Genomic DNA, 25,556 nt, shown 5'->3' on the forward strand with positions numbered 1-25,556 from the left:
AAAGCCTTAAATGTTTTCATCCTGCTTGAGTGATCCTTACAGAATTAGCTTTTCTGTAACATGAAACCTTATTGAAATGTGTAAACAAGCCATATTCAGCTGAATGCAAAGCTCAGCTACAGTTTCAATTTCTGTAAATTATGCAAGGATATAAATGATGAGTACATCGGTAAGCTAGACCAGAGGCTGATTCATTCATGTATTGATTCATGCATGGTTTATCTTCATGCCTTACAGGAAAACAACAACAACAACAACAACAAAAACAAAACAGAAACAACAACCCTACCCCCCACCCCCCAGCCCCAAATTAAAATGGTTATGCTAAGCTATAAAACTTGAAAGTGCTGGTTGAGGGGGAAGAGTGATCCTCTGCTTGAGTGGCAGATGCAGCTATAGGTTGTATATTAACAGTCGTCTAATGTGCATCTCTTTAAACATTTCTCAGTTGTGCATGACCAAAGCAGAAAAAATAATTAGCTTGAAAATTAGAGGAAATTCACTTCATATTTTCTTACTTTAATGCCATGTGCTTGCTCATTATCCTTTTTTTTTTTTTTCTGCCTTAAAATGCAAAAATAGAAAAAAAATGTTTACATTTTTAAGTCTTTGCAAAACCAGAAATAATAATAGTAAAAATTAATTCCCATGATCTGTGAGTGTGATCAAGCACATTTCTGTTAGAGGTTGCAGATGGGCAAATGGAAAAACAAGGAAAGAGGGCATTCAAGTTTCCTAAAAGCCAGTAACAAAAAAGAAGAGAGAAAGAAAATATATCCATCACTTGCAACCATCAGCCAATAAGAATGTAGGAATGGCATGCAATTTTCTTCTGTGCGTGGGTGAGTAAACCATAATTCCACACTCACATTATCTTTGATGATAAAATGTTGTAGATATAGAAAGGGTAATTATTATTATTATTTTTTTTTATCTTGAGAAGCTTTTGAGAAACAAAATATCACATCAACAGACTGTACATACAGGCAGTTTCTTGAATACTGAACTGTTTATCTGTAAGCTTAAACAGAAATAAAACCCACTTACATAAAAGCAAACCACGTAAAGGATCTGCTTCTGATTCTTTCAGCTTCTATTTTGATTAGCTAATGCAGACACTGAGCAAACTGTATGTTGTTTGTCATTAAGTATGCTTTAGTCATCTACCATTTTTGCATTTTTTTGATTGGCTGCTGTTATGGGAAAGGAAAGCTCTGTAATGGTTGTACATAAGAAAAATAACTCCAACACTGTACTGGGGAAAACTATGCTTTCATCTAGCTTCATCTTCACCACCCCCATGTTATTAAGTTCTTTACTTTGGTGGAATAGTTTTAAGCACAGCATTAGTAATATCTACTTTAAAGTACACAGTTTTCTTTTCATAGGTTGACTGTCAGTGTTACTCTGTACACCTGGTATATGTCAAGAATGTCAAGGTATAGTGTTAAGTAGTTGTTCAAATTACATGCAACCACTTTTGCAAAATGTGACTACTAAAACTGACTCAAAGAAGAAATTTATTTTCAAAGGCAAAAAATAGGTAAAGCCAGATTTAAAATATGAATACTTTCCCCACCCATCCTTTTTTTTTTTTTTTGTTTTGTTTTTGTTTTTGTTTTTGTTTTTGTTTTATCTGATTGCAGCTGAGAAAGTGGGACTGAACTTGTTTCGTAATTGCACAGGGAACTCTGACTCCTTGTAGCCCTCAGGAGCAAGGCTCTCTTAAAAGCACTGTACTTTGTCGAGGTTTGAAATGGAGGTCTCTCAAATGCCAGTCTCTCATGCTCCTCCTGCTCTCTGAAAAAGTATAAGAATTCTTTTTGAAAAGCCCAGAACAGCTTTTCAAAATGCTGTCCACTCTCAATGCTGTACACATATTTGATAGACAAGGAACACATAACATCTTTTCCTTTAACCTAACAAACAGCGTATAATCAGTCTATATGCCAATAGTTGGTTCGGTTTTATCATTCTCAGGAATGGCAAAAATGACACAGTACCAGCATCTCTTCTCTCTAGTGTGGCTTCCAACAGTAGGTATTCTGTAAACACTCTTGAAAATCTTCACTCTGCCTTTTTAATGATGCAATGCAATATATATAACTCCCAAAATACCACATAAGGTCAAGTAAGAATATTCCCCTTCCCTGGTTAGCCTTTTCACTCAACTTTCAGAGGAAAATCAATTCAATTCTCTAGTGAGCAGTTTAGCAAATTTCCCGTAATGAGGGAAAGAAAATAAAATGCCTGAAGAGCAGAAAATTGAAATGCAGAAGTTTTGATCCTGGATTTGAAGCTAATCTATGCAATTAGCAGTGCTTTTTGTCACAAAGGGAAGAGTCACAGGAAGAAAGGATGGCACACAGAGAAAAGAAGAGATCTGGGGAAAGACAGAAAATGATGCTTCAGTCAACTTCAGTCACACAAATCCTTCCTAAAAAGTAAACAAAGCACATGAAAAAATGAGACAGAAAGAAGGAGAAGATCAGAAAACAAACACTTCTAAACAATTTCCTCCAGGTGGGCAAAATTCAATGCTACCCCATCAGGGAGGCAACCTTCAAAGGAGGGATTTCCAGTGTGCAGGAGCTATAATAGGGATGGGAATTTGATTTACAGCTGTATTCTTTGTTTACTAACTTTTCCTGGCTTGACAGGTTGCTTACAGATCTAGGAGAGCATTCAATGGCTATTTGTTAATGCACATGTCCATAACCTTTTTTTGTCCTGGCAGCCCCTGCTACATGGACTACATGTAATGTAGGGGTAATGTAATGAATCTTTGTTGGAGCAGAAATGTCCACAGGAAGAGAAGCATGTGTATGATGATCCATAGATACTAGTAACCTTTCCCCATGCTGTCAGAGGTGTCACAGAAACAAAATCAGAGCCTGGCAAGAATCAGCCTTAAGAAAGTATTGGGCAGTCTTGGAACCTCTACTAGTCACTGCTAGTCACTCATAGTCACTGGCTTCTTTGTGCAGAGCTGAAAGGTGAAGTCTCAAGGTCTTGAACTGTTCATTGATTTTGTTGTAGATGTCCATGTGAGGGTATTACAAACTATCATAAACTTAAGCTCATGTGGAAAGCAGAGGCCTCCTCTCTCACACCTTTTTTTTCCCTCTCTTAATAATAGATGAAATGTATGTGAATAATTTTTTAAGTATTTGGAAGAGTACAGATGATGTGTATTGATGATGGCTCATCTCAGAGAGGTGATATTTTCAGAGAGGATGCCTCTGACTTTTTTATGTGAAACCTTTTGTTCCCTGACTGGAAAGATGCTACTCAAGATAGTTTGCAGCTTAGATTGGAGCTGAAAAGTATCTCAACTTGTGAGATCCCCAGCAGAGCAGTTAGTGGCAATAACTTCTTTCTGTAAGGAGGCAGGAATGAAAGTAGGGTAAGTTAGTTTAGCAGAAAATGTCCTGTCTCCATTCTATCCTTCCGTTTCATGATTTTACTAGGTTAAAGAAAAAAAACAACTCATGTCTTTAACTTGATTATTAAAGAGATATTGGTTCAAATTAAAGGTATTTCTGTTTGAATCAGTGCATGGAGTCAGAATACAGCTATAAGAAATGCTTATTATGTAATGGTGTTTCATTAGTTTTTTGTTCAATATCCTGTTATCGACTGCTAGGCTGAGCATGGTTGCAGGTAGGCAAGACTTACTTTAGAGAAAAATAGATCTCTCATAGTTCTCCAAACATTCTCTGGTTGCTTGTATTAATTTGTAATGTCCTTTTTTGTTAGGCTATGCTTCTGGGAAAAAATAAAAAAATAAAAAATATAAAAAAAATTGACTAACAAATGTCCTCGGGCAAGTCATAATCCTCTGACACTTTGAACCCTAACAAAAATTCTTTGCTCATCATTCACAGTAAGCTGACTGGCAGTTCTTTGCTGTTTTCCCAAAAGATACAATAATTATTTTGACCGTGTTTCTTTAGTAGGGATCACCATCCTAAGGAACTCCACCATGTAGTAGCAGCTTTGAAGACTTGCTGCCAGCAGTAAGGAACAGATCCAATCTACTTACTGACCTCGTTCAGGAGTGACTTGAAATACATCCATGAGTGCTGATGTGGGAATACCTTTGTCAAAGTAGCCCTTTCCAAATTGTCCCCTGTGAAAAAGAGATGTGTCACACAGAGGTGGCACAGGGTGAGAGGCTCATACCAGCTTCTTATGACTCATGCAGGGTAATGGGTAGACACAGATACCTACCTACTGAGGCTGCTTCTTAGTCAGAACTGTTTCTTTCCTTAGTTGACAATGTAATTCAATCCACTGCATTTCTGATGCCAACTTCTTTCTACATTGTGCTTATGATGTTACATAGCTTGCCAGCACAGGCTGTGTGATCCCCCATCCAGTACTGTGAAATTAATGAATTCTGTAATTTAAGGTTTTATGACAGTTCTCTACTAGTGCTAGAAATGAGGTTTGGTTTATCTGTCAACAGATTATGGGATACACAGAGTAGAAGGAAATAGTCTCCAGGTCTCCAAAGGCAAATGAGACATACCCAGGGATGGAAATCTGGAAATGAATCCAAACTGTTCAAAGCGCATTTAGGTATCCACACACCATTCAGCTAAAGACTGAAGTGTGCCTCCAGTGGCATTCCTTCAAGACTGCTGAAACTATGGAGGCCTGAGGTTACTTCGGTTATTTATGCACTCTACATTGAAAAATGGATGAAGCAGTTGGTATTTGAAATTTCCCATAAATTTAATTATAACTCTGAGCTTCCTGGCTTTAAAAAGTTATTTCTGAATAACTGGACCAATCTGAACTAGGCTTGTTGCCATAACATTACTTATCTGTGCTGTCTAATGCATTATAGCTTAATGAAATTTGTTACATAAAATATAATAAATCATTATAGGAAATATAAAATAGTGCTTCCATTTTCAAATGGTGTTTCTCAATGTATTTTTGCTTGTTTTGTCCTATAATTTGTTTAACTGACATCTTACTTTTAACTCTACTGAAATCCAATTACAAAGAGACGCAATGGACTATTCTTGACTAACCCATCAGTCCCATTACATTGTTTCTGGATGAGGCAATTTGGGAGTTAGATAAGTTGTCTGATGGTTGCTTTGACAAACCATGGAAGGGTCCTCAGCTTTCTGATTCAGTTTGAGCTACCAGATTAACTGAATCAGGAATAGATTTGCCAGCAACATGGATCCCCATGGATCCCCAGTTAGCTACAACTGCTGAGGTTGTACCTGATATGGTCATGCAGCAGCTCTTTGTTGCATCAACACCTAATATTCTCTGGCACCAAGGTGCTACAGCAGAGCCACTCTGGTTCCCTGAATCTGATACTAACCTCATATATAAACTTTATGCCTTTGTTATCTCCCAGCATGTAAAATGAGCATGGGCTGCACTGGGCAATATGTGCTGGGTTATTGACCACATGTACAGAGTCAGATTGTTGCATCTTCTGAGGTGTTTAGGGTTTCTGTAGTTGGCTCATACTGGGGGCATTGTCTGAAATAAGAAAGAAAGCAATGCTTTCATTACAAGTTACGGTCACTGTCTGCATGATCCTCTGCATCGCTCAGAGGCAAGCAATGCAGCCTGGGAGTAGCATACGTTTTCTTCTCTGCTCCGCACCTATGGTGGTTGTTTTCTCCATTTGTTCTAAAGTTACATGTCAGGTGAACCAGAGACACCCAAAATGAGATTTAGGAACTGTTTGTTTTCACCTTTCTTCCCTGCTTGTGCTTATTTAGAAATTAGCCAACAAATAGCAGGCAGCAGCAGAGCATGGAAGGAACAGTGAGCAGAGGAAATGAAAAGCCTGCTGCCTACTTCCACTGCCTCTGGTAGCAAAAACAGTGAGTGCAGACTCTAGTTCAGTATAAACTGAGATACTATGTTATAGAAGGACATGTTTCATAAATGGTTAATTTATATGGACTAGAAGGTGCGAACAAAATCTTTTCATCTTTGGAGAAAAGTTCACATAAAAATGACAACCAGTTAATGAAGCAGGGTATAATCTCATTTCACTTGTGAATACTTGGCATGTTAAGGAAGGGCACTCCACAAAGACTAACTTTAGCTGTAGGCTAATCTCCAGTGGTGGGGTGAGGGTGGGTGAGAGTGGGGTGAGAAGCTTTTCTAGGGACAGTCAGAAAAGGCTTTTATTTTGGATGCTCTGAATCTTGAGCTGGGGATGGCAGGCTCTCCACTGGCAAAGGAGAAAACCCACTATGATCAGTGCCATGTGCCTGCAGCCAGCCTTAGGGGAGACTCCAGTATGATTGTATTTCTGAGCCTATGCACATTCAATACAGCAGTTGGTGTCTGTGTCAAAGTCTGTACAGTTTGCTGTGCATTTAGACATCAATTGTATTTAAGGTATGCAAATAATGTTTTCAGAACAATGAACTAACAACACTTCCTAGAAATACAGCAGAGAACACAATTCTGGCATAAGCCCTTTATTTTTAACTTTTCAGAGTGAGATTTTTTTTTCTTTTTCTTTTTTCTTTTTTTTTTTTCTTTTTTTTTTTTTTTTTTTCTTTTCTATTTTAAAACAGCTTCCAAACAGCAACTCTTGCCAGGAAAAACAGAGCCATTCTCTCAATGACAACAATGCTCATTGTGTTTTCTGTAACAGATGCCAGGATTTTAACACCAGGCCAGACATTAACCCCCTTGGTATCATTCTGAAAGGAAGCATCCGTGCACCCCACTGACTTCTATTCCCTCTGGTGTTTCATAATGCCTCCCACCTTTAAACTTCATGCGTACTTCCTTGCCTAACACATCAAGAAGATTTACCAAGCAGACCTTACTTTTTTCCTCTCCTTTTGAAAGAGAGAATTTCTGCCTTCTAGTTTCCCATTAAATGTGTATAAGAAAAAAATATATGTATATATATTAAATATATATATTATATATACAAATATATATTTATATATAATATAATAAAATAATAATATAATATAATTATATATTTATATACGATTTACACACACACACACATATATATATATTCCTAAACAAAAGGAAAACATTCAGATAAGCAAGCCTTAAAACATTTTCTGTTTACTTGACAATTATAATTAGTGTATGTCCACAGAGGATACATTTGTCCACAGAAGCATCCATTCAAATGATACCTCTTCCAGTCAACAGATTTCAACCTGGGGAAATCTAAGACTAGTGGTTATATATTTATGACATGGAAAAGCTCATTGGAAGTGATCCCAACATCCCTTCCATGTGTAAGGTACTGTAGTCACACAGTCTTACACAGATGTTGAAGGAAAGCCTCTGCTGATGATTCCCTGAACACCACAGCAAAGAAGAGAGGCTGATCCTCCAACTGCCATATGGTTTCAGTGAGAGGGATGTGCTTCACTGAGCACATAGTTCTCCATGTACTTTGCAGTAAAGTATCTGTAGGACCGATTCTAAAACCACTGCAGTGAGGTAGTATTGTTCCTCTGAGGGGAATTATTTGACGTGCAAAGGTGTCAGTCAACCAAGTTAAAGCATGCACTGAGGAGAAACTTCTGTAATGCGATAGCCATCTTTAGTTTCAAAAGGTAAACTGTTGTCTTTAGTTATTATTACTGTGCTCTGTTGTAATGCTTTCCTTTAGATGTTAAAGAGATGGGTTGTATCTATCTGTGTTATCAGTGTTTCTGAAAGATAATACAAGAGCTCTTTCCTTTGAGGACTGGAGAAGTAAAAGAAGATGCTTTAGAGGCATTTACCATTGTTCATATTATTGAGACTGCTTAGAATAGCTAAAATCTCCTCTTTGCAGTACCTATGACTAAAAAGAGAAAGTTGAACAAGAGGAAACCTGATGAAACTGAAACATACTCATTTACATCCACAAGAACAAAACCAAGTGCAATACAAAGTTAGCCATGGGAACTCACAGTCACAGGGCATTATACTGAAAGAAAGTAATCAGTAGGATTCAGAGAGGAAGGCTCTGGAATAAAAATATCATTTTCAGTCTCTCTGGGTAGGATAACAATTATCTGTCCTCATACTTCAATATATGAGCTGATTACCAGCTGGGGAAAGTTTTAGATTTCCCCTGGAGCAGTAGTATTACACAATTGTCAAGTACACCACAGGGAATTTAATGTTTTCCTCTGGAACATCTGCCATAAAGCATTGCCTGAGAAAGGATAAGGAACCAGGCAAATTACCAGTCTATTCCACTGTTAATAAATCCCCAAATAATTTTAGCAGGATTATGTGTACTACCTTTTTGCAAATACTTGGGATGAGAAGGGTGAGATATGTATGTGTATGTGCACAATGGTGTGGATGTTTGAAAGGGCTCAGCAAGGTTGCTTTGAAGGACTATATTTGATTTTTTTTTATTCTTTTTTTTTTTTAATTAAAGAGAAGATAATTCAAGCTTGATTCAGGAATACTAAAGGATATTAATCTGTGAAGTTAATATAAAAATACAGACCTGTTATGTTAGATACACTAGGCTTAAAGAGGAGAAGGAAAGATTTTAGAAATTAATAATTAAAACAACATCAAAGTAATATAGCCACTGATTTTCTATAGATCTATTGATATTGTTGGTGTTGCTCTTATTATTTCTACTTAGACAGATTGATAGCCACTTTTATCATCCTTCTAGGTGTCTTATCAAGTTCTGGTGTGTGCTGCAGAGCTGATAAGAGATGAGAAATGCCACCCCTGGGATCTCCATGGATTATTTTTATGCATGGCTGTTCAGTGACAGCCAATCACAGAGAGCTGGAAAGTAGTTTTATTGTTCTGGTGGGGCAGCTGCTATTCATCCTCCACAAGCAGAGTAGAAAAGGATGCACCTGCCATTGTGTGACAGATTGAAATTTAATTTCTTGCAATTTTCAGACTTCATTGGTGTGCTAAGGGGCCATCTTCAGGGGATCGAGACACCAGTGAAAGGAAAGAAAAAGTAAGGGGTAAATGACCTCTTAGGCCTTTGAAGCAGATGCTGAAGTAAGAAGTAGTGCCACACAAGTGAGCATGCAGGAACTGTAGAGAATAAATTGTTCTCTGACTGATAGTAGCAGGGAAGCACAAAATATCTCAAGTTTTGCTGCTTTTATCTTGTCTCAGGGACCTTTCAGAGAGCCTCATCCTGGGAGGTGAGAGCATCCTGCCTCCTGGTGAGAAAGGAGTATGTCAAGAGCAACTCCCTGACTTGGCAATAACATAAAAAGTCTGTAATACTTTGCATTCCCAGAATCAATCCCCTCCACCATTCAGCCTGGCTTTATATTGTCTCTCTTCTCTCCTCAAGGAACAGAAAGCAATTATGATTTTTATACTTCATGCTCCAGTCTGCAGTATGGTCCCAGGCTACCTTCTGTCATCAAGGCCTTTGGCCTGAAAGAGTCTTACTTTCAGAGCAGCTGGGACCACTGTTCGGTTGGGAACATCTATCAAGATCTTTCTGTTTGACTTAGCTCTTCCTTCTTCCTACTGCTATTCTTCATTTTTACTTCTGCCTTTCTCCTTTCAAGTATCATTTTTCCCATAAACAATGAAGAAAGCATCAAAATATCACTCTTATTTGACCTCAAGGCTCAGCAAGCAGGATGTCACCAAGAAGAACCCGAAGCATATTTGTTTGAAAACAAACAAAGAAAAAATAAATAAAAAAAAAACACATATATATATATATTCACATAATGGCTCTTAAGCATGCTCATTGTATTGCCAGCTTTAATTTTACTTTAATAACATGCTTGTGTTGGCTTTATGGACAGTCATATATTTAAGCAGATTCACAAATGAACTACAGGAAAGCAAATAAACCAACCTGGTTTAAAACAAAGTTTGCAATAAGTGTAACACATTTAGCAGAAAGGTACCATGTGCTTTATACTGAGAAACTTTACTTATTCATTTAGTTGTTTAAAAGAGAAAAAGGTGAATTATACAGTCTCTATTTATAATTTAAATTTGGACATGGTCACTTAAAATAAAGTTAGTGTCCTTCTGCATGTGATGAGCTAAAATTTTATCGCCCAGTGGTTAGTCTGTGTCTTTGCTTGATTGTATGTAAACAAGCCTGATCTCCCTTTGCCATTACAAAACTGATCATCACCTCTCAGTACTATCTGGATTTTGATTATTTGTCAACAATTTTGTTTTCCGCTGTCAGCGGCTGTACGTAATGGCATGGCTTGTGTGGTGGGTATGCCAGACAAATGACATTACTTAGTAACTGTTTTTATGTACTGTCTGGTGTAATCTAAGAATAGCAGCTTGAGTCTAAACAGATTCTGAACAGTGACATATTACCCAGATACATCTATGAATAGGGCTACAGGAAGGACTGATCCTTCATTTTAAGTACAAAATATGATTCAGAGCAGAGTTTGAAGAATCATGCAGCATTTGAAGGTGAATCTTCTCCCTCCAAGGAGCACTCCCTAACTAGTGGGGTATAGAGGCCTGAAGGGTTGATTTTTCTCATTCTGCCTCAGGTAGAATAATTCTAGAAAATGTTTGCATTCATGAAGAGGCACTGGTGTCTCTCTCCTCCCAGAAAATTAGACAACTCAGTGAGTAACAAGTTACAAAGAGAATGTGGATTCTGTATTTCTCTCTTCTGGGTTTTAAGCCAGATTTTTCCTTGTCCCTTCAGATGTCTCATTTCATTACTGGGTTTCCTAAGAAATAAGTGCCTGGCTCCACCAAGTTGATTGTGCCAGCCTAAGTTAGACATCATGCTATCCTAAATTGCCATCAGATATCTGCCCAGACAGAAAGGTGCCTCCAAAGGCTGATCCAGAGTCCTGAAGTGAGTACAGCTCACCTACTGTATTGGGAAATTAGTTCCTTCTCTATGCACACACACACCAAAGTGCCTACCAGTCCACTGGAAACTCCACATGCAATGACGCATCTGAATGGGTGGTAGACTGACAGAACCATGGTTGCCTAAGTCTGTTCAGGAAACAACATCATAAAGGACAGATGCTGAAGAACCCTTTTTAAGGGAATGGTGCAGTGGCTGAAGCATGTGTGAGGACTGGAGATCTTCCAGTCTGTTCTTTGTACCCAAGACTGTTTCTGGAAGCAATCATCTAATAGAACTCACTAAGTTATAGAGTTCTGATAGAACTCACTCATATATATCTTATATCTCTCATCATCCCTCTTACAGAACATCTCTACAGAACTTATGCTGCTGTACACAAATCCTATTCTTCCCTCTCCATCCCAAAGGTGTCACATTTGTTGTCACTTTCACTGCCTCAACCCCTTGAAGAAACCTCTAGAAGGGTAAATAAATGTACTCAGAACAAGAAAAATAAATAGCGCAATTCAGTGATTCTGGTAAATGGCAAGGATATCTCCAACAATCTTCTACATGGAGTTGTGGAACTGAGGCAAGGGACTTGGGCAGCAGTGAAAAAAATGTAAACTGTTTGGAGATGCAGGTCATGCTGTCAGGAAGATTAAGGATTAAATCAATGTTATTTTTTCCCCCTTTTCTTCAAGTATTATAATAAGCCTCAGGCTTTCCTTCTTGTTAAAGACATCCCAGAATGCAACACTTTGGGATGTCACAGATACCCGTATCTCTTGCAAATTTTTCCATTACAAAGTGCTCTGAAATAATCGCATTGTAAATAGATTATCTCATTCTGACAAAATGCTGGAAATAAGAGGTCTTCTAAGAATCTGGAATTTCCATATATATATATATATATATTTTTTTTTTTTTTTAAGTGGGATGGATTTTTTCTTACTTTGTTCATCCCCATTACTTGAGGGAAGGAAAATCAACAGAATTTCTGAAACAAATTTCATTTTTACGTCTGTTTTGCAACTCACTCTTTGTGTTTGTTCGTTATGATTATTTCCTATGAATATGGAGTAGTCCCTTGAATGTACAAAAAATCTCTGATGTCTCCAAGATCAGCAAGTGTATATTAAAGACTTCTTTCATGAATCAAGTAAACTGTTGGAAAAAAGCTGCTATCTCAGTCTACAGTTGTTGGCATTCTCCCATAACGGAGTTTTCCTCTTTGGGTTACATTAGATATTGCAATACATGCATCAGCTGAGTTGAAAGGAAAGGAATTCATAGAAGAATTTTGAGCACACAAAAATGCAATCTTTGCATTCGCCTTTAGCAGGACAAGAAGGTTTTAATGTGCAGGAAAAATATGTTGGAAAATTACCTAAGCCAGACAAAACATTTTATCAAAACTCTGCTATTTGGTAGTATTTTATAAAACAAAAAATGGCAGCTGAAAGGAAAGGAAAGGTAAAATGTAAACTGATAGGTTTGTTAGTTTTGGGCAGCATATTTAAACCATGCCTTGAGTACAAACAGAATGCTGGCATTCTGTGGTAGGCTATAATTGGAATGGTTTGCTTGAAAAATTATACTTTTTATCTGTTTCAGAAAGCAAAGAAACTTTCCAGTCCTTTATAAAACTATTTTGAAATTCCAGCCTAACATCAGCTAAAAACTGCCAGAAGGCAAAGCAGAGATTGCAACTGGGGTAGAGGGCTACTATCACTGGCCTTTACACCTCCTGCTCTGCTCCAGAGAATCAGGTTAGTCCTTTTTTTCCTGCTGGGTGCAAACAGGGGAAGAAAACAACAGGATTTCCAAGTCAGCACAGGAGGAAGGCCCAAGACAGCTTTACATTACTCCTCAGCCATTCCCAGTTGCACTCACAGGCAGTGAGTGTGCCAAATGCTGCTCCACCAAGCAGACAGCATAGACTTGCAGCAGTCAGGCCCTCTTCAGAAATTTTCAAGTTTAAATGACTTCTAGAACAGAAAGAAAGAAAGACACAAACAAACAAAAAATCCAGAAAGATACAGATAGGATTTTGCATGCTACTATCAGAGCAATAAACAGATGCATTCATATCTGCATTTACTTGTTAGATTTTTTTCTACCCTTATTTTTAGAAAATGTTTTTGCTGACAAATTGGAAACATCGTACAAAATGGTCATGTGTATAAAAAGAAATATGAAAATGTACTTCTGCAAATCATTATTATTTGGTATAAATATTCAAAACTAACAAATATTCTTTGTGTTAAAATCCCCCTGCTTTCTGAATTTGGTTTCAGAGTCACCCTATATATCTTGCTTTAAAATTTTTGAAAAATCTCAGAATGTCTAAAGTAAAAGAAATAAAAATAAAAAATCTAATTTACCAACTGTAGCTACTATGAAAGCTGTTCTTACTGCTGTGATTATTCCTCTTTAATGCAGCCTGTTTGGAAATCCTGGGGAGATAGTTTGTGCTCCCTCTGAGAAGTACTATTTTTTTAAAGATTCAGTCTTAAAAAGAAGATGTTTGTAATCATTTGTAATTGTAGCCTAAAAATTCAACTGTTTCACTAGCTAGACACTTTTTAATAGTTTAAGCTTTTTCAGAAGCCATATTGCTCCTCTATCTATATTTTCAAAGCATTTTCCAGGCACATTGTGGTTGGGTAGAAGTAAACTTTATGAGCAGCCCTTAGCTATTAGCACCGTTTGTTTGATATGTATGACAAACCTTGCTTTTTGAACTGCAAATATGTGGTTTAGAATTAAGTAAAAATTAGCATATTTCTGCACCATTTTAACATTACCGTTCCCACATTATATTAATACTATAAAACGTAGATTTGATGCTTTTCACAATTCTATTTTCAAATAAATTTATCTGAATAGTCCATATTTTTAAAATCTTATTCTAAGGCTAAGTCTGGGTCCATAAAATGAGGGGTTCTTTTGCTTTGGTTTCGGTTAGAGAAACAGGACAAGAGGAAATGCTGAAAACTGGTCTACTACATGTACAGGTGTTCTTCCACTCTTATTGAAAAATCTGATCAAGAAGAGTGAGTTCAGCTACATGTAAAACTGAAAAGAGATAAGAAAAGCTTACGTGGCTAACAGGAACTGAATTAACCAGTATGTGCAACTACAAATTGACATTTTCATATGATTTCCAGAGCATTAAATCATGATGTAAATGATTCTGGACCTTGAAATCTCCAGGTAGAATTCTACTGTGTTACTGCAGCTAACAGAAATGAAAAAAAGCACAAGCATGGAAGGGTGTGATGAAGATGACACATTTTAAACAACAGACAATGGGAACAGAGGCCTCAGAAGGAGATAAATGTTGTTATCTGGAAGGCCTTAGCACAGAAAATCACGAGAGAATCATATAAAGATTAACAGTTTTCAAGGTTTGATCAATCCTTTTTGTTACAACACTTGTCCTCTCAATTGTACTGCATATTTGGATAGCAGGCTTCTACTGTTTAGCAAATGCCTTTAGCTATACATAGTAGAGTCAGACAATCTCACTGGTTAAAATGGTCCTGGTGTGTACTGATAAAACCCTCAAACCAATAATATCTTTGAGATGTCTTAGTGTTTTCACATGTATACATGAGCAGCTCTGTCATCTCCTGTGCATTCTTGTGGCTTGTGTTGTCTGGGGTGAGGGGAAGAAATTAAATCCAAATCCAAAAAAATCTTGTGAGACTTAACACTATGGCAGATCAACAAACTTAAACTGGCATGTTAACATTTGACAGATTGGTAAGCTACTTGAAAGGAAAGAGGATCTGAATATTAGTCACATGTACTGCAGATAAAGAAAATAGGCCTGCTGACGAAAACAAGAAAATATTTTGCTGATAAACACCTATACATTCACCATGCAAAGCTTTCTATAAACTAGATAATGTGTTTTAACAACATTGTAGCTATATAGCCAATACACTTGGGCATAACAGCTTTCCCTGGTGAAAACAATATCCACTTGGAGAATTATTTGATAATGCATTTATGAGCAACTCTAATGGTTTCAGCAGAATGTAGATCTTAATTCGGACTGCTTAGTGTTTTTTTCCCTTTTCAAATATAATAATATTCTTGTATAGCCAGCGATAATCACATCTGATAAGAGAATCATCTTTTTGTAATAGACTTTTGTAATAGACTTTTGATCATGTGTCATCATGTCCCATCCTTTTTTTTTTTTTGTTTTAAACATTTTCACATTTTCATTCTGCTGGTTTGCTGAAAATTATTTGAGATAGCTACTTAAAGAAAAAAAAAACAAAAACAAACAAAAACAAACAAAAAAAAAAAAAAAAAAAAAAAACCCCGATCTATCTTATAATATATTTGTATATTCAGAAAGTCTGTTATGGTATAGTTCTACCTGGAGTTTTTTTGTTTGTTTGTTTGTTTTGTTCTGTTTTTTTTTTGTTTTTTTTTTTTTTGCTAATGTCATTCTAATCATAAAGTGGATGATAAAAAAGTTCAGTTCTATTCAGTATTTTCTTACACCCAAGTGAGTTTTACATCCCAAGATGAGCTTTAGGAAATTTAGATATCTGGATATTTTTCTATTTCAACAGAACAACAGTATTGTTGCATAGAGTGAAATCTTTTTGTTTTGGCTGACTAAAAAGATACATATTATATCTGAAAACCCAAATAACTTCTATTTGTTTTTCTGTAATGTAGAAGTAATTTCCCAGTATTTTAGTGTTCTGATTTTCTTCTGACTGTAAGTAGATAGCTAGTCATATCTGAAGGGATGTTACCAAAGTGTGAGTGCTTTTAAATAAAAAAAATCTTAAAGTAACACAGTCTGAATCTTCAAGTTTAATTTATTAAAAAAAAAAAAATAAAAGGAAAGAAATGGAACTTTTCAAAGAAACTGGAATAGAGATTGTTTCTAAGGACTTTTCATTTTTGTCATAGACTTTCAGAAATGCTAGGCAGTCATGAAGAATGCACCGTGATCTTCAGAAATCAGTATTATTTACATATGATCTGCTATCTCCCTCAAAAAGGTTGTCTAGATCTTCTGACATTGCTGCTATGGTTTTTATGGGAAGAGTGCAGTCATGACTCTGCAAAATCAAGAGGGTCTTTAACAGAGAGAGATACTATTCAGTATTAAATATTTTTCTGCCCACTCATCCCCATCACTGCATTGCCATTTCAGATGAATCACTCTTCAGTACACTGTTATCTTTGCATTAAGCAATGATAAATATCTTAGGCTGTACCTTGTACTTTATGACTACCACTTCAACACAGCTGTTTCCATGGAAATAGGATGATTAGTTCATTGCATTGACTTACTGCCCTGATTTTTTTCCCTCTTTTGCAACACCCCAAATATTTGATAGTTTCCTAGTTAAAAAATTCTCTATTCTACATACACAATTTCAGAGATTCCTCTATAACTTCTGTCTGAGCAGTAGCAGCTCTTATAGGAAAAAAAAAAAAAAAAAAGAAAAAAGCATCTATGAAAAAGCATCTATGCTTAAATTTGATTGTAAGTGATAGTGAATCTGCCAAAATATTAGGGAAACTGTTCCAAAGTTTGATTGGGGTCACTACTGTTATATTTAGTTTCATTTTCCAGCTTCAACTGGTTCAAAATTTACCTTTTTCAGTCTTCAAGACCCACACCCGTTCTCCTCAGATTGTCTAAGATAACAAATGATGTCCCTGAGTACTGCTTCAGCAAGTTGTTTAAGTCCCATAGGGCAAATTTCATCAGAACTTGTTGACGTAAAGCAATCTAGCCTATGTAAATTCTTTCTAGCCTGGTCTATTCTCTACCCTTTTCTTTCCCTGTTCTAATCTGAGTTTTCACTCCATCATCACTGACGTTAAATGTGATATCTGCATGATTGCCATTGACCTTCTTATTGAGGAAGGGAACAAAACAGAAATTAAACATTTGTGTTTTCTTAATTCATTTGTCAACTTTTCTTCTTCTTACTACTGATTTTATTACCAAATGACTATGACTCACCTCTCTTTACTCATTCTATACAGTGCCCTTTATTCTCTTGCCCCCATGTCTGTGCTCTTCTTTCATATTCATTCTTATTACTCTGCCTAGTTTCCACTTTCTTACTGTGCCACTACTAGATCTGAGGCTATTAAACAACATAAGGTTTGGCCAGTAGTGCTCTTTCTGTTTTTTATTCCCTCTCGACGTTGAAACAGCTTGTATCTGAGTCCTAAAAATTGTTCGAGAAATTGCTTGCAGTCCTTACATGTTTTGTTGTTGTTCTTTTTTTTTTTTTTTGTTTTGTTTTTTTTTTGTTTTTGTTTTTGTTTTTTTTTTTTTTTGTTCATCTTTCAATTGTCTCTTGTAAACTTTGGGATTTAATCTTTTCAATCTCTACATGTACTGACCTCTGCCTCTTGAATTTCCCTGGTGTTTTTGCTGTTCCCATCCACCCCTTTGTAAAGATCCTGAACTACAATTTCATGGTGATTTTCACCTAAGTCACTTATCAACTTTTTATCCTCAATTAGTCCTGTCCTACTAGAATTCCTCTCCTCCACTGCTTCCAACACACTCAGAACTGTCACCTGTCCATATATTGCCATTTTATTTTCCCAATGAAAAGATGACTGATTAAAATTCCCCAGGCAGACCCTGATCTTTTGATGGAAGCTTGTATAAAGCTTTATACTCTTGATCATCTATCTATTCATGGTGGTCGGCCTTGTCCTCCATTTTAGTTCCTGTGTTTGGTCCACTTTCTATTGGCACTTGTTTCATCAGGCTTACCCTGTGATTTCAAGTCATTTTATTCACTTTCCTCATATGTCCTTAATGAGCAATCTGTATTCTAGGATTTTTTCAGCTTATGAATTACAGGAAGTCTTTATTATGCCAGGTAAATCACATTTTTGATCATGTTGCAAGAATACATATATATATTTTTCTGATTATTCTTGCAGTGGTCTATACACATACAAGGTTTTCAGCACTTTCTCTTGTTCCTATTTTGATCCTGTCATTATAGGTGGCCACTTGTCTCCTCTTAGAAGTTTACCCTAAAACTACCCCAATAAGGTTAGCAAAACCTATGAATAATGATATTTTTGTTTTTCAAAGATGTACTGCACTGTTACCAGTAGAAAGTAGAACACCATATTGAGAAAATCAAGGTCCTCATTGTGACAGCAACTATTTATCTATGCATTACATTTCAGCCACATATGTGCTTTTTGGAACCACTATTAATGGTTCAAATGATTATGTAGGCAAATCATAAGCCTAAATTCTAAATTAGGTGAAGCATGGCTCTCTATTCTGCTTACAATTCCTGATACCACACATCAAACAGTTCTAATATTTGATGTTGATTCCAGCTTTGTATGAAAATATTAGCATAGCATGTTAAATTTCACCAAATGTATTAAAAATGATTAGGAAAAGGTCTGAGGTCAAAGCCAAGCTTGTGCTTGTTCATTTACTTTTTCTCTTGCTCTCATGTTACAGAGACGAATGAGAAAAGACAACCAGGAGGCCCAGAATGTTTTGTCTTAGACCCTGCCTACAGGCAACCTACATGCCATGGTGGCATTCAGCAGCCTGGAGTCCTCATGGCTTCCTTAGGTCCCCCACAGCAAGCCCTAACCAAATGTTATAGATAGAGCAGCTCTAAATAGCAGACCCACATCTGGACTTTCTACTGGCATTTTTATCTAACCCCCACTTTCCTTTTTGCTCTTTCTGCCATTACCACCCTCATGGTTCATGATTGTGATCTCTTCAGAACCAAGACTTTATGTTCTTTGCTCGAAGTTCAGGGAAAAAGAAAAGAAAGAAGGAAGGAAGGAAGGAAGGAAGGAAGGAAGGAAGGAAGGAAGGAAGGAAGGAAGGAAGGAAGGAAGGAAAAGAAAGAAAGAGAAAGAGAAAGAAAGAAATAAAAAGAAAAAGAAAAAGAAAAAAAGAAAAAGAAAAAGAAAAAGAAAAAGAAAAAGAAAAAGAAAAAGAAAAAGAAAAAGAAAAAGAAAAAGAAAAAGAAAAAGAAAAAGAAAAAGAAAAAGAAAAAGAAAAAGAAAAAGAAGAAAAAAAAAAGAGCTTGTCTTAACTGGAGCTGTTTGCAGCTACTGTAATGTAAATAATATGTAGCCCAGACATACAATGAACTGAGGGACTGCCAGTACTTTATAGGCCCACACACTTGGAAGGGGGTGGAGGGGCAGGAAGCGATGAGGAAAGGGGGAAGGCAGAGCTCCGCCAGGCAAGGCGGAGGTGGCTCAGCGGTTCCCACTGCTGCCTGCTCTGCTCAAGGCTGCCTTTGTGCACGCATGGAGATGTGGCAGCTGCTCGAGGCCAGTTACAGGGCTCTTTCCACACTCACTGAGATTTTGTTGTGATTAGCCTGAAAACATTCTCAATTTAATGACAAATAGCAAGTAGGCAGTAAAGAAAGTGAGTAAAAAGTTTTTTCTGAACATATTAGTTAAAAGCAGGACCATGTCAGTACCAGGGGAAAAAAAAAATAAAAAAAACCAAAAACAACAACAAAAAAAAAAGCAGGGTAGATACACCTCATAGCATCTCAAAGGATGAAGAAAAATATTTACTTGTGATCACCAGTTAGTTTCATTCACTTCTACAAAACTGTACACACACACTAGACTCAATTGTGTTCTTTTTAAATTTAAAGCAAAAAATCGTTTTAATGAGTCATCAGCCAGAAGAGACATGAACTCTTTCAGTGAGTAGGAACTCAACAGTTTTTCCGCAGGATTCTTTGAAAGTCTCCTTCGTCTGGTCTGAACCCTCACATCTGGCAGTAGCTCACTTCTGCTGACTCCAAGACCCACATCCAGGACATGAATATTCATCGTGTTACTCATGCTGCGTTCCTTTCCCTCTGATGCGTTTAGCTCTGAGTACCAGGGAGACACTCCAGAGCAGCTGTACAGTTTTTGCCAGCTCTTACTAGTTGGGCTAAGCAGGAAATGATTTTCCTGTCCCATGTAACTTTCCAGTGTGAGGCATTTTTCTTTAATATTTTTTTTTTTCTTCTCCTCTCTCTCTGTCTCTCTTGGTTTGTCTCTGTCTGTCTGTCTCCCATTCCCTATTCCCTTTTAGGACAAAATCTTGACTTAAGTCTTAGGTTTTCAGTGAAGAAAACCAACAATAGCCCTTACCCTCCCTAAACTAAGCTAAAAGAAATCAAACCAATAAATAATTCCCAAATCAAGAATGAAAAATTTTCTGTGATTTCAGCCACAGATCTTTCACATATATTTTTCACAGATTTTTCACATATAGAAAGAATGACCTATCACAAAGTTATTTTTTATTTCATTAAATCTTTTATTTCAGTAAATTTTATTTCAGCCCCCTCCCTTCATTACCCACTTGAATTTCCAGCTTCTGTCTGAGAGCTCATTTTCCCAATCCAAGATTTAATGAAACTGTTGTATTTTCAGATTTTAAAAAATATACTCTTTCAACTTACTTATTTGTACAGAAACAAATTCTTGTCTAGTTTTTCCTACAGCATTATTTAGACTCTTAAGAACATGTGGGGAAACTGGGGGAAGTACTACAAACCTAGCAAGCACTTTGAAGAGCTTTTACTGCACAAGGAGGACAAAACAAGTCTACTTGCTGGTGGAGAAAATTCTCTCGTCTGTTGGAACATTTCCCATGGTTACTTTCTTCATTTCCCAAGAGGAACACTACTGTAAACACAGTGATTGATATGATTTCTACTGTCTCTTTGCGGTATAAGTTGTTGCTTTCAGAAAGATGCTATACAGTTCCCACAGTTGTCTATTGGAGCTTATAATCAGTGGGGAAAAGATGGTAGCAGTTGGCTCCTCCCTCATGATTGAAGCAAACACGGGGTCCCCATTAAACACCCTCTGTGACTGTAAGCAGGATGGGGGCTGCTGTGCGAGCTTGGCTCAGTGCACGACCACTGCCCCAGCCAGCAGGCCTGGCAGCCAGCCCCAGCACAGCCAGGAATGGGAGGCCTGTGAGAGGCTGGCAGTTCAACACTTGGCAGGTTTTGAATGCTCCCAATGCATAAATAACACCAGCCTTGAAACAAGTAATTGATTGCTATTATTAATTATTACTACTAGGCATGCAGACTAGAGGAAAGTGAGGGTGTTTCCATAAGAGGAAGGGCCAATTTACTCTAAGACATAGAAAACCAGAGTGCCTTTCTTTAAAATCTTACTGCCCGTAAGAGTAGCTATTAATGCTAGATAAGATGAAAGTGAACCTATTAAATACATGTAACTCTTCACAGAAATAAGCAAAAACCTTAGTTCAGTCATCAGACTAAGTCAGACTTAAGTCCTGACAAAGACTTAGTCATTGTCAGGTTAATGTTTACTATTAAAAGAAATGAGTTTAATGTTAAAGGAGGTGGCTTCTATACAGGAACCACTGTACTTGGAAGAATAAATAAATTTATTTTTATCTTCCATCAGTAAAGATGTTTCCCATTACAGCAACACATATACCGTCATATATATGTTTGTCTTAGTCAAATATTTTTTATGGCACTAAGATATTTGACATTAAGATATTTGTGTATAACCTGAGCTATGAAGTATACTTTAGTATCTCATTAAAATTCCACTTGGAGAACATATCACATTAAAAAGAAATCATTTATTATCTTGATTGATGGCATTTTAGTAAGCACTGGTTGAGTTTAAAACCAAAATATAATCTTAGACCTAAGGAAGCAGACTGTGCAGGCTGAACTTTTTGTAGCTTCCCACAAACTGCCTTAGTATTTTTTGGCAGCAGTTTTGTGAAACCCACCACAAGGGACAGATCAAACGTATATTTAAAATATGTAGCCTGATAGAAATTTTGATTATATATGTGATTATATTTGTGAGAGATAAAATAGATATTAAGTGACTGAAAACATTAAATAGTAGATTGCCAATGTATTAAATCATCTGTGTGAGAAATGAAAATAGATTATAGAGGGAGACACGTTTTCATTCTGTCTGTGACTGAAGGAAGATTAACCAATGCTTTATGAGTTTGAAAAACAAATTATATGAACAGTGTGTGAAACACATATGTCAGCGATGTACAGTGGTAGATGAAAGAAAATGAAGAGGTTTTAAAGCAGTTGGTTGATACACACTTGAAAAAAGCAAAAGAAATTATAATCAAAACCAGCTGAACTTCCTGATCTCTTTTGTAGCTTCTGCATCCTGTGAGTACCTGTGAGAGAAGACTCCTTAACATTTAGAAAACTAAATCTTGCTAGCTGCCAAGATTTCCATTATAAGAAATGTCCAGACTATTACAAATCCCATCTATTCCAGACACCTATCTCAGAATTAATTAAATCCTCCTCTAGAAGTGCCTCTAGAAGTGCTCTTGATTATAGGAGTAAGACCAAACACCAGTTTTATACTAAATAATTGGATTTTGAATGGCTGCAATCAATCAAAACAAATGCTGTCCCCGGCTTGTAGGAATTGTGCAGAAGTGATTGGAGTCAGGGTAAGAGACTTCAGCTTTCCACGTTCTTACTGCTGCTGCTTTGTGAGACTTTATGACTTTCTTCTCAGGACTGTTTGGCTGTATCCAGAAGGCATGTAGCTTAGAAATTTTTGTTCTACCTCTGAAATGCCTAAATGCTTTTCTTTGAACTACACCCTTTCCCCTTCCCTTCCCTTCCCTTCCCTTCCCTTCCCTTCCCTTCCCTTCCCTTCCCTTCCCTTCCCTTCCCTTCCCTTCCCTTCCCTTCCCTTCCCTTCCCTTCCCTTCCCTTCCCTTCCCTTCCCTTCCCTTCCCTTCCCTTCCCTTCCCTTCCCTTCCCTTCCCTTCCCTTCCCTTCCCTTCCCTTCCCTTCCCTTCCCTTCCCTTCCCTTCCCTTCCCTTTGCCATTATCAGGTATAAAACAATTTTCCAGACTGAACCAGGGCCTATTGCTCAGGTGCTCCAGCACAACTTGATCCCTTGTTCAAAAGCTTGATCATGTGCAAGGCGCTTCCAGGAGCATGGCACAGCCCAGGTGAATAAGTGAAGTGTTGTCATGTTATCCCCCTTCATCACCAGTGTTTTTCAGCCTTGAAAACTCCAGGTACAATGAGCCTTGTCACATAAGAGCTTCACTGAGCTTGGTGTCTACATTCCCTAGCTTCCTGGATAAGAAACCTTGTTAAACTATTGAGGAGCGAGAGTATTCTCCGTCATCCTCCCTTGGGTATGGAGCAAAATATGATAGTCCTAAAACTGAATCAAAAAACATTTCAAGAAATTGTTCAATATTCTGTGAAAGCTAGTGTATGTGCCCAAGCAATTCAGATGCAAAAAATGTATAATACCTGGGTTATTTCTATGATATTTCTCATAGAGCCCAGATGTTCCTTCTGATCAATTATGATGATGGCAATAGTCACTACAGCAGGGATAGCAGGGATAGCTGGGAAAGTTGTTATTGTGAGGCGAGAAGTTCACAATAATGAACCACACCCCTCTCTGACAGCGTGCACTGAGTACACAGTACACCACAAGCTAAATTTGTACTTTCCTCAAGTTGGTTTTCAGTTGTTTTTTCTTCCCCTGGCTTAAAGCCATTATATGTCTTATTTGAGGTTTTGATCTGTTCTCACTAGAAATGCCACATGCTTATAGTCTACATGTTATTTAGATGGGCATGCAAAATTCAGGGCAGTGCAGTAATGTCTGAATGTGGGTTATATGAAACTCTTAGGCTTTCCAACATGGCATTTCCCTACCCCTGTCAGCCCCCCTCCCACACTTCATTCTCAAGATCAGGCTTAGCTCACATTTCTTTTTAGAAAGCAGAACTCGAAGCCAGGTATTTTGCCACAAACATTTGCAGGCTTACAATCCAAGCAGTCGTAACTGAATGCTGTCTCTCACATGGAAAACAAATTCTGTACATGCTGTACATTCTTCAGTGCAAAATAAAATCCAGATGGCCTTTATTTAAAAAAAAAAAAAAAAGTAAAAAAAAAGTGGGGCAAACAGATGAAGAGACAGAAGTCCTTTCTTACTCACATATATCTCTAAACCATGCCAAAATAGAGTAACTGGCAGAATGCTCTCATTACTGTCCAAAGGATTATGAGATTACGTTGAATTATGAGATAACAATACAAGAAGAAACCTTCTCCCTTTAAAAAATAAAAAGATATTAGCAGATGAAAATCAAATAAGTATAGGTGTTTATCATTTTGCAGTCCAATAGTCAGCCTTTAAAGCAGTGCTGGCCAGCCTGGGATGTGAAAAAGCCAGGTCTGATGAAGAACAGAGGTTGCTGTCTCGGGACCCCCCCCCAAAAAAAAAAAAAAAAAAGGCAATTTCAGTGGAAAATGCAGACATTCTGTTCTAGACAAAGGTCAAGATGGAACCCTCTAGGGCTCTCAGGATTCTTTGTCAATTTGTTTCAAAACAATACAATCAGATTTCCACCTTCTTTTGTGTTGTATAGAAAACCAGTAGCTGATGATCAATTGATCGCCCTCTTCCCACCACTGTGTCCAAAAAACAAGAAGGAATAAGTTATCCAGTAACAGTTTAAAATTCATTCAAGTTTATCAGAAAAATCACTCATTAATTTATACAAATAATGAAAACAGGCATTCATTTTCAATTTTCATCAATATTGGTGAATTATTTTGAAATATATTTTGCCATCTTTTTGTCTAAATTTATACTTTTTATTTCAGAGTTTATCTCCCTTACTCTCTTCCCTGTCTTCTCCCATTTTGCCTTTAAAACACAGGAAAGAAGAGGAAGATCAAAGAAAATATATACGTGAAAAGGATACTTTTTTACATTTAAATTCATTTAAAAAAAATAGAGAAAAAAGATTGGGAGTTTTCCTCCATTATGATAGGAAAGTTTTGATCTAAATCTATTAACAGCTTTGAAGATGAGTCAAGTGTTCAATCCTCAGAAATTAACTTTAATGAAGTCCAAGTACTAAAAATTTCATTTAGGTGGGTTGGGAGGAGAAAGAAAGGGATCTGTATGTTCCAGTGTGGCAAGAGAATTACACAAATTAGGAAACTGCCATGGATACTGACTATTGTTACACAGCTTGCCATATTCTTTCAGTCAACATGCGTTTGCTTTAGACTAAACAGACATACAGCAGAGAAGTAAAAAATTCAAAAATAATGTAGTGTGTCATCAAGAGTACATAATTCTGCTCTTCCATTACAATAAAACCAATATGGACTGAGCACATCGTGCCAGCAAACGGGACTCTCCTGAACATTTAAATATTTACACACTTCGCAATTCTCTGTGTAACAGAACAAAGTATCAAGGAGTCAAAGAAAGCTAAACACCACGTTTAGAATCTATAGAAATGAAACTCTAATATCTGAAATATGAATGAGTTTCTGGCATAATGAGGTAGGAAGATAATGAGACAATACTGTAGATTTATATCTAGCACAACCTTTTTTTTCTGTACTGATGAGGGTGACTCATTCCTAGAACACAGGTCAGAGCTCCAATCATCAAAAAAATGTTAAACAATTCAACTTAATTACTGTTCTAAACTCTGATAAGTAATTGCTAATAGTTCCCAGCTGACTTTAAGGCACATAGAAAATATGAATAATATAAAACATAATAAATAGTTTTAAAAATACTATTAAGAAGGATATTATACAAAAACTCTACCCTGGTTCTTCATTAAAAAATGGTTCCTGCCTTTGCAGTTGTGTTTTTAAATGTAAGGTTTCA

Source organism: Anas platyrhynchos, chromosome 1, assembly GCF_047663525.1.
Source record: "Anas platyrhynchos isolate ZD024472 breed Pekin duck chromosome 1, IASCAAS_PekinDuck_T2T, whole genome shotgun sequence".
NCBI lineage: Eukaryota > Metazoa > Chordata > Aves > Anseriformes > Anatidae > Anas > Anas platyrhynchos.